This window comes from Lepus europaeus, chromosome 16 (assembly GCF_033115175.1).
Source record: "Lepus europaeus isolate LE1 chromosome 16, mLepTim1.pri, whole genome shotgun sequence".
Taxonomy (NCBI): Eukaryota; Metazoa; Chordata; class Mammalia; order Lagomorpha; family Leporidae; genus Lepus; species Lepus europaeus.
Window position 1 is genome coordinate 3,452,087 of NC_084842.1, and position 14,352 is coordinate 3,466,438.

A 14,352-nucleotide genomic window follows, 5' to 3' on the forward strand; every position below is an offset into this window, starting at 1 on the left:
TCAAGGGAGAAAATTTATAAGGATTTTTGCTTCCAAAAGGATGACAGAATTCCAGCTTCTTCGAATTGTCTGACCTCTAGAACAAACATGACCCCATTTAATTAGTAGAGCTGTTATGATCTGAATGCCAGCATTGACAATGATGAGTGCGCTTTATGGACAATTGCCAGTTAGGTATTTTATTAAACATGATGTGCAGGTAATAAAAGAACTATACAAACCTAAATCTCCTGCTGTATCAGTCATAAAATAATCACCTGAATCATACTTTAAAGGTATATCAGTGTTTTCAGTGAATACAATGCAATGAATACAGCCGCCAAAATTCCTACCCAGAAGAATCTTTCCAAAATAAGATCATGTCAATTTCCCATTCATCTCTCTTTCATTTTTTCTCCTTCCTTCCTTTCTTCCTCCCTCCCTTCCTCTCTCTTTCCCTCTTCTCTTTGTCTTTACTCTATCCTTACCTCTCCCCACAGCCATCTCTCTCTCTGATTTCTTGTTTGTATTTTTCCTTGCTTCTTTTTTTTTTTTTTTTGTGGGAGGGGGAGAGTCTAGATTTTTCCTGCCATGAGAACATCAGCCAATCGAGCATGCACTAGAAATCCGACTTTTCCAGGCAGGCCATGTCTGCTGAGGAAGAGTGTAACCGGTGAAGCTCTGAGTGATCACACAGCGCTACTCTGAGTGCCTCTTCCCATGGGACAATTGCCTGATTCTACCGCTTTGTGGAATGGCAGCCGTCTAGTTGACTAGCATGCGCAATGGGAACGCTGTTTTTACTCCTAAGGAGGCTTCATTAGGTTTATGGAAAGAAGGAATCAATCTGAAATCTATGTATTTCTTTTTCCTGGTTTGCCACTTTTATGAACTTTTTCAAGAGCCGTTGTGTGAATATCTACTTATCTTCTAGTTTAATTTCAGTTGTGACTGTAACTATGTTTTTCCCTGTATGTGAGATGCTATTTCTTACTCATTAGTTTAAAAAATTCTTGCTGTTTTTCTTTGATATTCAGGAAATTTATTGTGCCGCTATCCTGCTAGGGATGTCACGTGGCTCATCCTATGTGAGGCTCGCTCATGTTCTTGACTTTGTAGGTTTATTTCTTTTGTCCAGTTAGTGAAAATACCGGGCATGCTTTCCTGCAATGCTTTGTCATTCTTAAGCTCTTTCTCCTACTCTTCCACAAAAACGGTGTTATGAATGGTGTATCGTTCTTTATAATTTTGCATGACCTTTAGGCCTTCTATTCAGGTACACGTCTTCTCTCTGTTGCTTGGATGCATTCTTTTCTCTTGTGCTATCTTCAGCTTCACAACTTCTTTTCCCACTATCTCCATGCTACTCCTGAGCCTATCATTGAGTTTTATATTTTGGTTACTATGATTTTCAGCTTCATGTGTTTTGATTGGTTGTTTTTTATATGTTCAGTTATTTGCGAAAACATGCTGTTGCTTGACGGGTTTCATGCATGTCTATAATTGTTCATTCAAATATGAAGGCTAGCCTCTTTACAAATTCTTTGAAGGATACTTCTAACATCTGTGAACTTGAGACTGGTGTCTCCACACTCCTGTGTGAGATTTTCTGGTTCTTAGTATGAAGAGCGGCCCTTACATAAAACTTAGATATTTGGAGTATTTTATTATGGGACTGTCAATCTAGTTAACCATTTTGTTTTAACAACCCTCCTCTACTAAAACTGAAGAAAAGAGACACCGCGTCATTATTGTCAGGTGTTGTTGAAACTTCAAGTACCGTTAGCACATCCGGGAGTGGGGGAGTTCTCCCTTGCTCCCATCATCAGAGGAAGCAGAGCTCTCTTCAGCAGTTCTTTGCTCCTGGCACTCTGGCAGGGTTCAGCTGGGTAGGTGGGACACTTGCGATTTTTCCTCTGCACTTTCCATGTGGGTAGGTAGGTTGCTAATAGAGAGTGGGTGCATTGTGACAGCTCCGGCTAACCTGTGCAGATACCCTGGCTAACTGGCAACACAGCCACAGCTGCGGGATCTGCAGCAACCAAACTTCCTTTCTTTGCACCACCCAAACATTATCCCCTTCTGTGTGCCCTCTGTGGCCTACCCAAACACCCCTACTTTCCAAACTTAGAGCCAGCAAATGCTCAGGCATGACTGAAGGGATTGATTAGGGGTAAAAACAGCGTTCCCATTGCGCATGGAATTCCAAGTGCTGTATTAGGAGCTGTATGACAGGAAACAAGGACAAAGAGCAAACATATTTTCATATTATAACACCTATATGCTCTATTTTAGTGATATTTTAGGTGACATCATAAAATTAGTTGTGCATTTACACTCTATTTATAATTATTTTTGTCAGATTGTTTTTAATAGTCTTTGAGATAATTATGCATTAAAAGGTTGGTCAGTATGTTCTTTTGTGATTATCATTTTCATGTGATAGTATCTTCCCATTCAGGAATGTTTACTATTCATTTTTTAAAATATTGTATATAGATATAAATTATTTTATTAAAGTATGTGATAACTATCTTTTTCATTAGTCAGCTAACATTCTTAAATAATAACAGGAATTATTTTACTGGTTTTCTCAAAGTGTGTCAGAAAAGGAAAAATAAATACAGTTTAAAATCTGTTTTATTAATAATACTGAGGGTTTGGGGGAGAAGTATTTGAGGAGTAGATTAATGAACAAATAAATCAAATATTTACTTTTTTTGTTAACCTTGTCACTTTTGTTATGTTTTTGTAACCTTTTCTGGTTTCCTATTTGATTCTCTTAATTCTCAGTTTATAAAAATTATTGCAGGCCTAATCCCAACCTAGGCTAAGACTGCTCACAAGTATCACAACCTAAGTTTAAGTATCTATAGCAAAATTCTTTTTAATAGTTCTTTTTATCATTAAAAATTCAGATTTTTGTATCTTAAATCATGATGCATAAAGCAGCCATTTGGTATAGCATTTAAGAAGTCACATGGGAGGCAGGCGCCGTGGCTCAACAGGCTAATCCTCCGCCTAGCGGCGCCGGCACACCAGGTTCTAGTCCCGGTTGGGGCGCTGGATTCTATCCCGGTTGCCCCTCTTCCAGTCCAGCTCTCTGCTGTGGCCCAGGAGGGCAGTGGAGGATGGCTCAGGTGCTTGGGCCCTGCACCCACATGGGAGACCAGGAGAAGCACCTGGCTCCTGCCATCGGATCAGCGCGGTGCACTGGCTGCAGCGCACCGGCCGTGGCAGCCATTGGAGGGTGAACCAACGGCAAAAGGAAGACCTTTCTCTCTGTCTCTCTCTCACTGTCCACTCTGCCTGTCCAAAAAAAAAAAAAAAAAAAAAAAACAAAAAAAAAAAACGAAGTCACGTGGGATTCCCAGCTTTCCTATGTGACTAGATTCAAGGGCCAGTTCTGTTTCTGGTGACAACAACTGCTAATGCCCACCCTGACAGATGGCAGTAGATGGTTCAAATACTTGTGTCCCTGTCTCCCATGTGGGACACTCGATTGAGTTTTAGTTCTGGCATCAGCTTGGCCCAGCTCCAGCTGTTTCAGGCATTTGGGCAGTGAACCAGCAGATGGATAATTCTCTCTCTCTCTTTCTCTCTCTGCCTTCAAATAGAATGAAAATACATTTAAAAATTTTTAAAATATCTTGGAGCAGTAATTATAATTAATATTTAAAAACTATTTATGAACTTTCTCTCACATACACACATACACACAAGCACACTCAAACACAAACAAATCAACCTTGTATAAAATGAAGTGAAATTGTATTTACCATTTGCTCACCACATACAGAACCAGGTTCCACAAATGTATCATCTGGCCTTGATGAGTTTCTTAGTGATGCAGTCACACATATTTGGTCATCAGTATAAGTATATTGTACATCATATTCCTTCACTGAGGCTAAAACTGCTTTTGTCCATCTGCAAGCTAGCTTTCCACAAAGGACAAAACTGGCAATTTAAGGAAGCAGATGCTACCTGTTAGTCATGTGCGCATGTACTACATTAGGTAAGTAATAATGCAAAACATAATATTCAGAATACACTCGGATCCCAACACCAAAACTTTTCAGAGCGTACAGGATCTCATGAAGTGCAGTTTACCAAGCCTTCATTACATGGTAGGATAATCTCACGTTTGCTTTAAGTGAGTCTGAAGCATAACACAGCATATTCCCACGTATTTGGAGAATATATAATTTTCTAAATACGTACTTATAGTTACATTGTCTTCGACAGCTTCCAAACTTGTCATTGTGATAATTGAGTTCTTCTTCACACAGATATGTACCACTCTTGGCAACTGAAAACAAATAAGAAGTTCCAACTGTTCATGTTTTAAAAGTCATTAGAAGGTAAAAGTAAGACAAATCAACAGAGCCATGTAAGAGCCAAGATGCCCAAAATCATGTCCTAAATGTTTTTTGTCATCTACTATCTGGACAAGAAGGAAAAATACATGTTGAAAGCTACTCTAAATAGGAAAATTTGTAGTAGAGTGCAGAAGTGACTGAGAAATGGGTCATTCGCTCTCTTTTATTCAAATAATCCAGTCTTTTCCCAGCAATCACCTGAATTTTGACTAGTGTCCTCTTCCGTTTGTCCTATAGGGATTAGAACCATTTAGTATCTTGACTTAGGTCAATTGCTTTAATATGCAATCTTATTTTCAAATATGGATATAAAAATAGCATCATTTTCAAGTTTGGCTATAGGATCATTTATTGTCTTCAGAATAACTACTATTTAAAAATGAATCCCAGAAAATAGATAAAACTCTTACACTCTCCAAATATCCCCAAACATTGTCTATCTCGATCTCGACATATTCCTTGAAAGCAGAAGGCAGTCTTATTGTTGCATGGTTCTAAGTCAGCTGATTTCACATCAGGTACACAAAATTCAGATGTTCCATTGCAGAATTCTGGAAAATCACATGGATCTGTGCTTTTCCTACATAGTTTTCCTCTATTGGCTATCTGTGAGAAAAAGAAGAACAAACATCTGTGAGTGTGTGTGTGTGTACCCCTCCATCATCAAGGACTGAAACTAATGAATTAATTCTGGGAAAGACAGGTGCAATCTACTTTTTTGAAAAATTGGCACAGTGTGGATTAAAAAACCAAAAGCTTCAAAATGAACACATGTGGAGAGCGTTTGTTTGAGAGTTTTTATCAAAAATACAAGGGCACTTCCCCTGTTCCATAAATGCTTAGGAGAAGAATCTTGTTCCTGTTTTCTTTCTTTCTTCCTCTCTTCCCTTCTTTCTTTCTTTCTTTCTTTCTTTCTTTCTTTCTTTCTTTCTTTCTTTCTTTCTTTCTTTCTTTCTTTCTCTTTCTTTTCTCCCTCCCTCCCTCCGTCCCTCCCTCCCTCCCTTTTTTAAGATTATTTACTTATTTATTTGAGAGGTAGAGTTACAGACAGTGAGAGGTAGAGACAGAGAGAGAGGTCTTCCTTCCATTGATTCACTCCCCAAATGGCCACAACGGCTGGAGCTGCGCAGATCTGAAGTCAGGAGCCAGGAGCCTCTTCCCAGTCTCCCATGTGGGTGCAGGGACCCAAGGATTTGGGCCATCTTCTACTGCTTTGCCAGGCCATAACAGAGAGCTGGATCGGAAGAGGAGCAGCTAGGACTAGAATCGGCACCCATATGGGATGCCAGCAGTGAAGGTGGAGGATTAACCTATTGCACCAAGCACCGGCCCCATTGTTCCTGTTTTAAACTTGGCTTCACCCAAGTATAAAACTAGATTCATCTTCCATCCAAGTTTTCTAAGTGCTCATTTGTTTTTCTTTGCTTACACATCTGTCAATATACAACTGACCAACATATAATTAATATGATGGTGTATCAATGCATTTTTTAAACTTTTATTTAATAAATACAAATTTCCAAAGTACAACTTTTGGATTATAGCGGCTTTTTCCCCCATAACCTCCCTCCCACCCACAACCATCCCATCTCCCACTCCCTCTCCCATCCCATTCATATCAAGATTCATTTTCAATTATCTTTATACACAGAAGATCAACTTAGTATATACTAAGTAATGATTTCAACAGTTTGCACCCACACAGAAACACAAAGTATAAAGTACTGTTTGAGTACTAGTTATACCATTAATCCACATAGTACAACACATTAAGGACAGAGATCCTACATGGGGAGTAAGTGCACAGTGACTCCTGCTGTTGATTTAACAACTGACACTCTTATTTATGGTGTCAGTAATCACCCTAGGCTCTTGTCATGAGCTGCCGAGGCTATGGAAGCCTCTCGAGTTCGCCAACTCCGATCTTATTTAGACAAGGCCATATTCAAAGTGGAAGTTCTCTACTCCCTTCAGAGAAAGGTTCCTCCTTCATCGATGGCCCGTTCTTTTCACTGGGATCTCACTCACAGAGATCTTTCATTTAGGTCATTTTTTTTTTGCCCCAGTGTCTTGGCTTTCCATGCTTGAAATATTCTCATGGGCTTTTTAGCCATGTATCAATGTATTTTTAAATTTTTATTGGAGGAGTAAGAAGGCAGAGAAAGAGAAAGACAGACAGTGCCTCTTGATAGTATAAAAGCACTATCTGGGTCCGGTGCTGTGGCACAGTGAGTAAAGCCACTGCCTGCAGAGCTGGCATCCCATATGGATGCCGGTTGGAGTCCTGGCTGCTCCACTTCTGATCCAGCTCTCTGCCATGGCCTGGGAAAGCAGTAGAAGATGGCCCAAGTCCTTGGTCCCTGCACTAGCGTGGAAGCTCCTGGCTCCTGGCCTGGATCAGTGCAGCTTGCGCTGTTGTAGCCAATTGGATAGTGAACCAGAGGATGGAAGACTTCTCTGTCTCTCTCTCTGTCTCTCTCTGTCTCTGTCTCTCTCTCTCTCTGCCTTCCTCCCTCTGTGTAACTCTGACTTTAGAATAAATAAGTAATTCTTCAAAAAAAAAAAAAAAAAGGCTACCTAACCATTATTGGAGGCTTTTTATTCATTCTTTTTCTTGCTCTTGAGCTTGCCTGCACTTACATTCTGAGTGTTTACATTTCCTTTACTTTAAATATATCCTGCTTCCTAGCATGTCTTCATGCCTCCGCATTGAATTTGTTCATCTTTGGAGGGAAGAGCATGAATGGTGAGGCCAAGGCAACTTTGGGTGGCTGACAAGGCGTGAGAAGGACAGCTTGCGATCCTCTTGGTGGTTTTAGGATTGTTGGGAATTGCACTCTGCATAAGAAAGCCGGAGCTTCCTGGGGGTCCTGCTAATGATTGCTATATTTCTAATTTTAGGAAAGAGCATTTAGTTTCAAAATCCCCAAAAAGTCCATTGCTTTGTAGAATTTTTATCAAGCCAAATGTTAGTGTAGGAGAAGCGTTGATGCTTTATGCAGGGTTGAGCTGTTTGTGGAAAAGAATTAAAAGGCAACAGGCTCCTTGGTATATACTCCCCACTAGAACAAAGATAAATGTTATTAAAGCTTTAATTCAATATGTGCTACAAATACAACAATGGTTAGGATGTCAAAACTGTGGAATAGATCTCAGTGAACCTTAAATAAGTACGATAAAGAAATTAAAGAATTACAGAAAGAACTGCAGAGAGGGGATATATTTAAAAAAGGGCCTGCTTTGAACATTGGGGCTTCTAGTAATGATTATATTAGGAAGGTACTATTTGGGGCTGGTGCTATGGTCTAGCGGGTAAAGCTTCTGCCTGAAGTGCCAGCATCCCATATGGGCGCCGGTTCTAGTCCAGGCTGTTTCTCTTCCAATCCAGGTCTCTGCTGTGGCCTGGGAAAGCAGTAGAAGATAGGCCAAGCCCCTGGGCCCCTGCACCCATGTGGAAGACCAGGAAGAGACTCCAGGCTCATGGCTTCGGATTGGCACAGCTCCAGCCATTGCAGCCAACTGGAGAGTGAACCAACAGATGGAAGACCTCTCTCTTTCTCTCTCTGCCCCTCCTTCTCTCTCGGTGTAATTCTGAGTTTCAAAAAAATATATATTTTTTTAAAAAAGGAAGGTACTATTCTAGCTTGCTGCACAGCTCGACAGCTCTCAAAGCCTTGGCTTCTGTGGGCAGCCCATTGTCTCGCACCTGTTTGTGATTGTAACCCATGCTCTGACTATGCCCTTAAAAACCAAAGAGATTGTAACTAGTAAAGACAAGATAAAATACAAGGTCAGTGGTTCTAAGAAAATGGACCTCAGACCTGTTATTGTAAGAAGAAATAATCATTATGTGACATGATATAAAAATAAAGTCTGGTGCTCGAGAGCCAGAGCCATGCCATATGCTTTGCTGTGAGTGCTCATTTTTTCTTGTGCTGACACCTCTCACATCTTTAGAAACCCCTGGACTGTCTGAAGCTGGACTCCGGCACCTCCACATTGAATCTGTTCATCTTTGCAGGGAAGAGCATGGAATAAGCCCAGTTGGGATTCCCATTGCCCACACTGTATGTGGTGAGCCAGCCAAGAGGGAGGAACATGAAATGGAAACCCATGCAAAACATTGGTGAGTTTTGCCAAATTCTCACTTCTTTTGTGCCTTAAGGATCTTGGTTTCTTTCTGACATTTTCCCCTTCCATTCTGACCTCCCATAGACTAACTCCTCCTAACGCATCCATGTATATGCCCTCCAACTACTGTTGGATGTGGAAAGTGCAAGAGCTGACATCATGCAGATCATATGCCTTTGGATCCTTCCTGAAGAAGCTTTATAAGGCTGGTTGCAATTTTCTCCCAAGACACTCAGTGACCTGAGGGTCTCCTGTTTTCCTACTGTAATCTGGCCATAGACTTTTAAGCTTGCCTATTTTCCTTTCACCTATGTGTTTTAAGCTCCTTTCCTTTTTTCTCCTTTGGAATGACTTGCACCATTGCATATTTTGTCATCTTTACCAACCAGGTGTTTGGTTTGCATGCAGTTAGCATCTGCCTATGTCTGACAAATAGATTTTGTCATCCTATGACCCCTGACCACCCCTGCTGTCTCTTTGGAAAATCACTTGGTATTTGGCTCCCCGCACACTCACACATACACAAAATACCTACACAAAACCGATATCTCCCTATTTATTTTGGTGTGGTATTCTTCTGTTATCTTCCATGGCAAAGTATAGAATGAAGGGTCTGGAGGTGGTCCTGGGACATAGTGTTTGGATACTCTAAGGAATATTTCATTCAGTGCTTTAAAGAATGGTACTGAAGCGCAGATGCAGTTGAAAGGGCCAATTAAAAGCTGGTTATACTTTGGCAAGGGGCTTCAGAACCATGAATCAAGCATCCTCCAATTACGATTAAGGAACAGAAACCTCCAAGGGGGAAATGATATGGGCAGGCACATAGTGTTAGCAAGAGAAGCTTAGGTTTGAGAATACCAGCTGACCAGCCATGTTATAGCCTCAGCCAACCAAAGCAGTCATGCAACCTGTCATGGGCCAGCTTTACCTGATCAGCAGTGGTACAGCTCTGGCCAGAACTTGAAGCAATCTCAGGAAGACCCTACATGACAGCCTGGTCTGCACCATCAAAACTCCCTTTCCATGCAACACCTGAACCTCCCTTTTTGTGCACTACCAACCCACCAACCTCCCCATCTCCTTGCACAATATTACAAACTTAGAACCAGCATCAGGTGGAAGTATCCAATATGGCCACAGGACATGTCTTTGCCATAAACTTGGGTGATAATAATAAAAGTATCCTGCAGCCACTTCTACTCCCATTATGCTCCTGGCATCATGACACTTCTTATCTTTGCAAAAATGGACACAAACAATTTCGTAACTAGAAGTGGAAGCCAGAGAACCCAGATGAATCAACCTGATGGTTGGAAGGAACCAGCTTTCTCCAAAGAGGACAACCCCAGAGGACTCCTGGAAGAGAGCAGTTTTGCAACTTTGTTCCCCAAATACAGAGAAGCTTACTTGAAAGAATGTTGGCCTTTGGTGCAGAAAGCCTTGAATGAACATCATATTAAGGCAACCCTGGACCTGATCGAAGGTAGCATGACTGTCTGCACTACAAAGAAGACTTTTGATCCATATATCATCATTAGGGCCAGAGATCTAATAAAACTGTTAGCAAGGAGTGTTTCGTTTGAACAGGCTGTACGAATTCTTCAGGATGATGTTGCTTGTGACATCATTAAAATAGGTTCTTTAGTAAGAAATAAAGAAAGATTTGTAAAAAGAAGACAGCGGCTTATTGGTCCCTACATTGAAGGCATTGGAACTCTTAACAAACTGTTACATTATGGGTCAGGGAAATACAGTTTCAGCTATTGGACCTTTTAGTGGTTTAAAAGAGGTACGGAAAGTAGTCCTAGATACTATGAAGAACATCCATCCAATTTATAACATTAAAACCTTAATGATTAAACGAGAGCTGGCAAAAGATTCTGAATTTGGAACACAAAGTTGGGAAAGATTTTTGCCACAGTTTAAACACAAAAATGTGAATAAACGCAAGGAACCAAAGAAGAAAACTGTTAAGAAAGAGTATACACCGTTCCCACCTCCACAGCCAGAGAGTCAGATTGATAAGGAATTGGCCAGTGGTGAGTACTTTTTGAAGGCAAGTCAGAAGAAGCGACAGAAAATGGAAGCAACAAAGGCTAAACAAGCAGAAGCTCTCAGTAAGAGACAAGAAGAAAGAAATAAAGCTTTTATTCCACCAAAAGAAAAACCAGTTGTGAAACCTAAGGAAGCTTCTACTGAAACTAAAATTGATGTGGCTGCTATCAAGGAAGAAGTTAAGAAAGCCAAGAACAAGAAATCGGGAGCACTTACAGCTGAAGAAGTTAAGCTTAAAATGGAAGCAGATGAAAAGAAAAAGAAAAAAAAAGTAACATGTAAAAAAAAAAAACTGAACTAAAACATGTCATTATCTCCTTTTGTAAAGGATTTTGAGAATCTAAGGTATTAACTGCCTTATCTGTGAGAAAAAACTGTTCCGATCACTTCTGAGTTTCTTTTATTCATAGAACAGTGTTCTTTATAAATATAAATTATTGTATTCTCCACATGTGTTTTGAAAAACTTTGTACTAAAAAGTAGTATATGTCTTCTTGTACATTGTACCTAATCAGATCCAGGGAGGTTTTGACCCAGTATGATTTTAGTAATTTTTAAGGTTTTTTTTATGTAGAGAGATTTTTGGAATATGATGATTATAATTGTCCATTAAAGCCAATGTCTGATGCCATTGGTTTTTAAAATATAGTAAATGTCTCAGCATTTTGTTTTGAAAAAAAAAATGGACACAAAAACAGGTGATATTCAAGCATCATCCCAAACTCTACCCTCTTTTGAATATTCAGCTAAACCCCATCCCACACAGAACCCATTATGCTTCCCAATAGTATAGAAGGATGGCCTGAACCTTGTTGAGGGCTTGTTTGTTCATTCTCTTTCTCTCTCTTGACTTTCTCAGCAGTTGTTGCTTGAGAATGCACTTCTCCCCTTTGCTTTTTTTTTTTTTTTTTTTGACAGGCAGAGTGGACAGTGAGAGAGAGACAGAGAGAAAGGTCTTCCTTTTTGCTGTTGGTTCACCCTCCTATGGCCGCCGTGGTAGGTGCGCTGCGGCCGGCGCACTGCGCTGATCCAATGGCAGGAGCCAGGTGCTTCTCCTGGTCTCCCATGCGGGTGCAGGGCCCAAGCACTTGGGCCATCCTCCACTGCACTCCCTGGCCACAGCAGAGAGCTGGCCTGGAAGAGGGGCAACCGGGACAGGATCGGTGCCCCGAACGGGACTAGAACCCGGTGTGCCGGTGCCGCAAGGCGGAGGATTAGCCTAGTGAGCCGCGGCGGCGGCCACTCCTTTGCTTTTAAATAAATCTTACTTCAAGCACATATTTATACCTCCACCCTGAATTCTTTCACATGTGGAGGGAAGAGTCTGGAACAAGACTCAACGGGGGTTCCACTGCCCACAAAACTAGAGTGGGTAAGCATTGAAGAATGCCTGGGCAATGGCTGTGAAGCCACAGCAAAATACTCTTCAGGAGCAGGTGAGGAGACTGCAGGCCAGCATTCTGATTGTCCTGGTTTTCCTGAAGCAGCTGCACAGAGGCTTGCAACTTCTGACTGGATCACTTTCCTCTGTTACTGTGGATTCATTCTGAGAGGAGGAATGCGATGGGAGCAGGAGGCACAGAGTCACCACACAGACATGGCAGTCAGGTGAAAGTGGGCCAGAGGTGAGCAGCTCTCAGACTCGTTTATTTCAGTTGGTACAGCATCTTATAGAGCCGAGGCAGCCAATCTGGGCAAGGGGTGGTTTATGCCCTACCCAATCACAGCTTGTTGCTAGGCAGACTCCATTGCCAGGTGGGTTCCAAAGCCATTCCTGAGTAACTGACCCTCACTTGCCAGTGCCATCTTGGCATGGCCTTCTCATTCCACCACATCCCTCAATCAAGTCCCTCATCATAGAACACACCAGAAATTTTTCATCTTTACCTCCACAAAAAGTGGTATCAGCAGTATGACAATCTCAAAACTTCATACCAAAGCTTATTTCAAGAAGCTGTGGGAGCCCAGACACTAAGAAGACAAGATAATCAACAAGGAGGAAGAGATACATGAGCTGACACAGCAAATCATGGTTGACTAGAAAGCTGTGGACTCACAAAATATTTTTTTTTACCAAAAATCAAAGGTATTTCTCCAATTTGGAGCTATGTGTAATATGTTTTTGCTCAAACAAATGGAATTCATCCTTACAAATTGATGTTTTAAATGCCTTACCAAGAAGCTAATTAAGAAACTGATACTGGGGCTGGTGCTGTATGTTAAGCTACCTTCTGCAGTACCAGAATCCCATATGGGTGCTATTTCGAGTCCCAGTTTCTCCACTTTTGATCCAGCTCCCTGTTGGTATGCCTAGGAGTGCGGAAGAATACATCCCAAGTGCTTTGGCCCCTGAACCCACATGGGAGACCCAGAAGAAGCTCCTGGCTTCTGCTTGGCCCAGCCTAGGCTGTTGTGGCCACCTGAGGAGTGAACCAACAGATGGAAGATCAATCTCTCTCTGTTCATGTCTCTCTGTTTCTCTCTCCCTCTGCTTCTCTCAAATATTTTTTTTAAAAGAAACTGATATTTATTTCTTAAGAAGAGAACAGTTTCAAGCTACACTTTGATATTTGTGTGCTACATGTTACCATTATTCATTGATTCCTTTTCTTCCATTTTCAAAAAATGAATTTTTATAAATATTTGTTGTTCATCAGAACATTGCACATCAAATTGTGTAGGGTGATTCATTTAGGATTTTTTGATTTTGTTCTAAGATGTTCAGTCATGATGAGTTACATTCAGATATAAAGAAGATCAATTCATAGGACCAAAATAATCTGGAATTAGTGGTATATTGAAGAGCTGAATGAGTCTTCAGGGAAGAGTGAACATTTTTATTGAAAAAATGGAGCTAAGATAAAGGTTGAAATATACCAAAAAAGTATTTGAAATAGTGAAATCAGTTGAGCATGAAATATTAGTTATCAGAAGACTAGGCTATTGACTTGAAAACACACACACATATAAAACATATACTTAATATATAGATCCAGAGAAAAATAACCAATGTCCTCCAAAACACATACTGCGCAGACTAAAGGCATGAAATATTCACATGCCATTAAGAAACAGACCATACAAGCATATCAAAGTGAAAATGAATTAAAACCATGGAAATACTGTTTTAAAAAGGTAAACACAACTATATAAGAACACAATAAATTTCATGAAAGAAAATAATGTGATATTTTGAAAGCTTACCAGGCAAGTTTTTGAGTCACAGCATGGTCCAGTGCCACACTCAGAAAATCCAATCAGAGTACAATCTGCAGGATTACAGCATTTTTTGTGACTGCATGCCTAAAAGCAAATATATTCAAGATAAATACAGAAACTTTGATTCCCAGAAATGATTCTACTGAGTCTGTACCACATGTCACATGATGTTTGGGTCAAGGGCAGATTGCATGTACCATGGTACTCTCATAAACTTGTAGTGGAGGTGAAAAATTCCTATCCCCTAGTGATGTGGCCATCTTCACTGTAGTGCAACATTATGTTCAAATGACTGTGCAATGCTGGTGTGAACAAACTACTATGCTGTCAGTTATGGAAAATGGGGCACACACAACTGGCTACAGTACATAACATTGGATAATAGCACTGCAAAGCACCATGCTACCAGCCTAATGTATTCAGCACACTGTACTTCTGTCATTGTATTGGAGTGTCCTCCTTCTACCTGTAAGAAAGAAGAGAACTGTAAGGCAGCCTCAGCAGGTGTTTCAGGAGCTGTCCAGAAGGAAACACTAACACAGGAGATGACAGCTCCACGCATCATTGGCCCTAGTGAAGTGCC

The 14,352-nt window shown here is 40.8% G+C and overlaps 1 pseudogene; it reads left to right on the forward strand.

Annotated features, from left to right (window-relative positions):
• Positions 1-9,625: 9,625 nt before the first annotated feature.
• On the forward strand, positions 9,626-10,851 carry LOC133775288 (KRR1 small subunit processome component homolog; annotated as a pseudogene).
• The last annotated feature ends 3,501 nt before the right edge of the window (positions 10,852-14,352 follow it).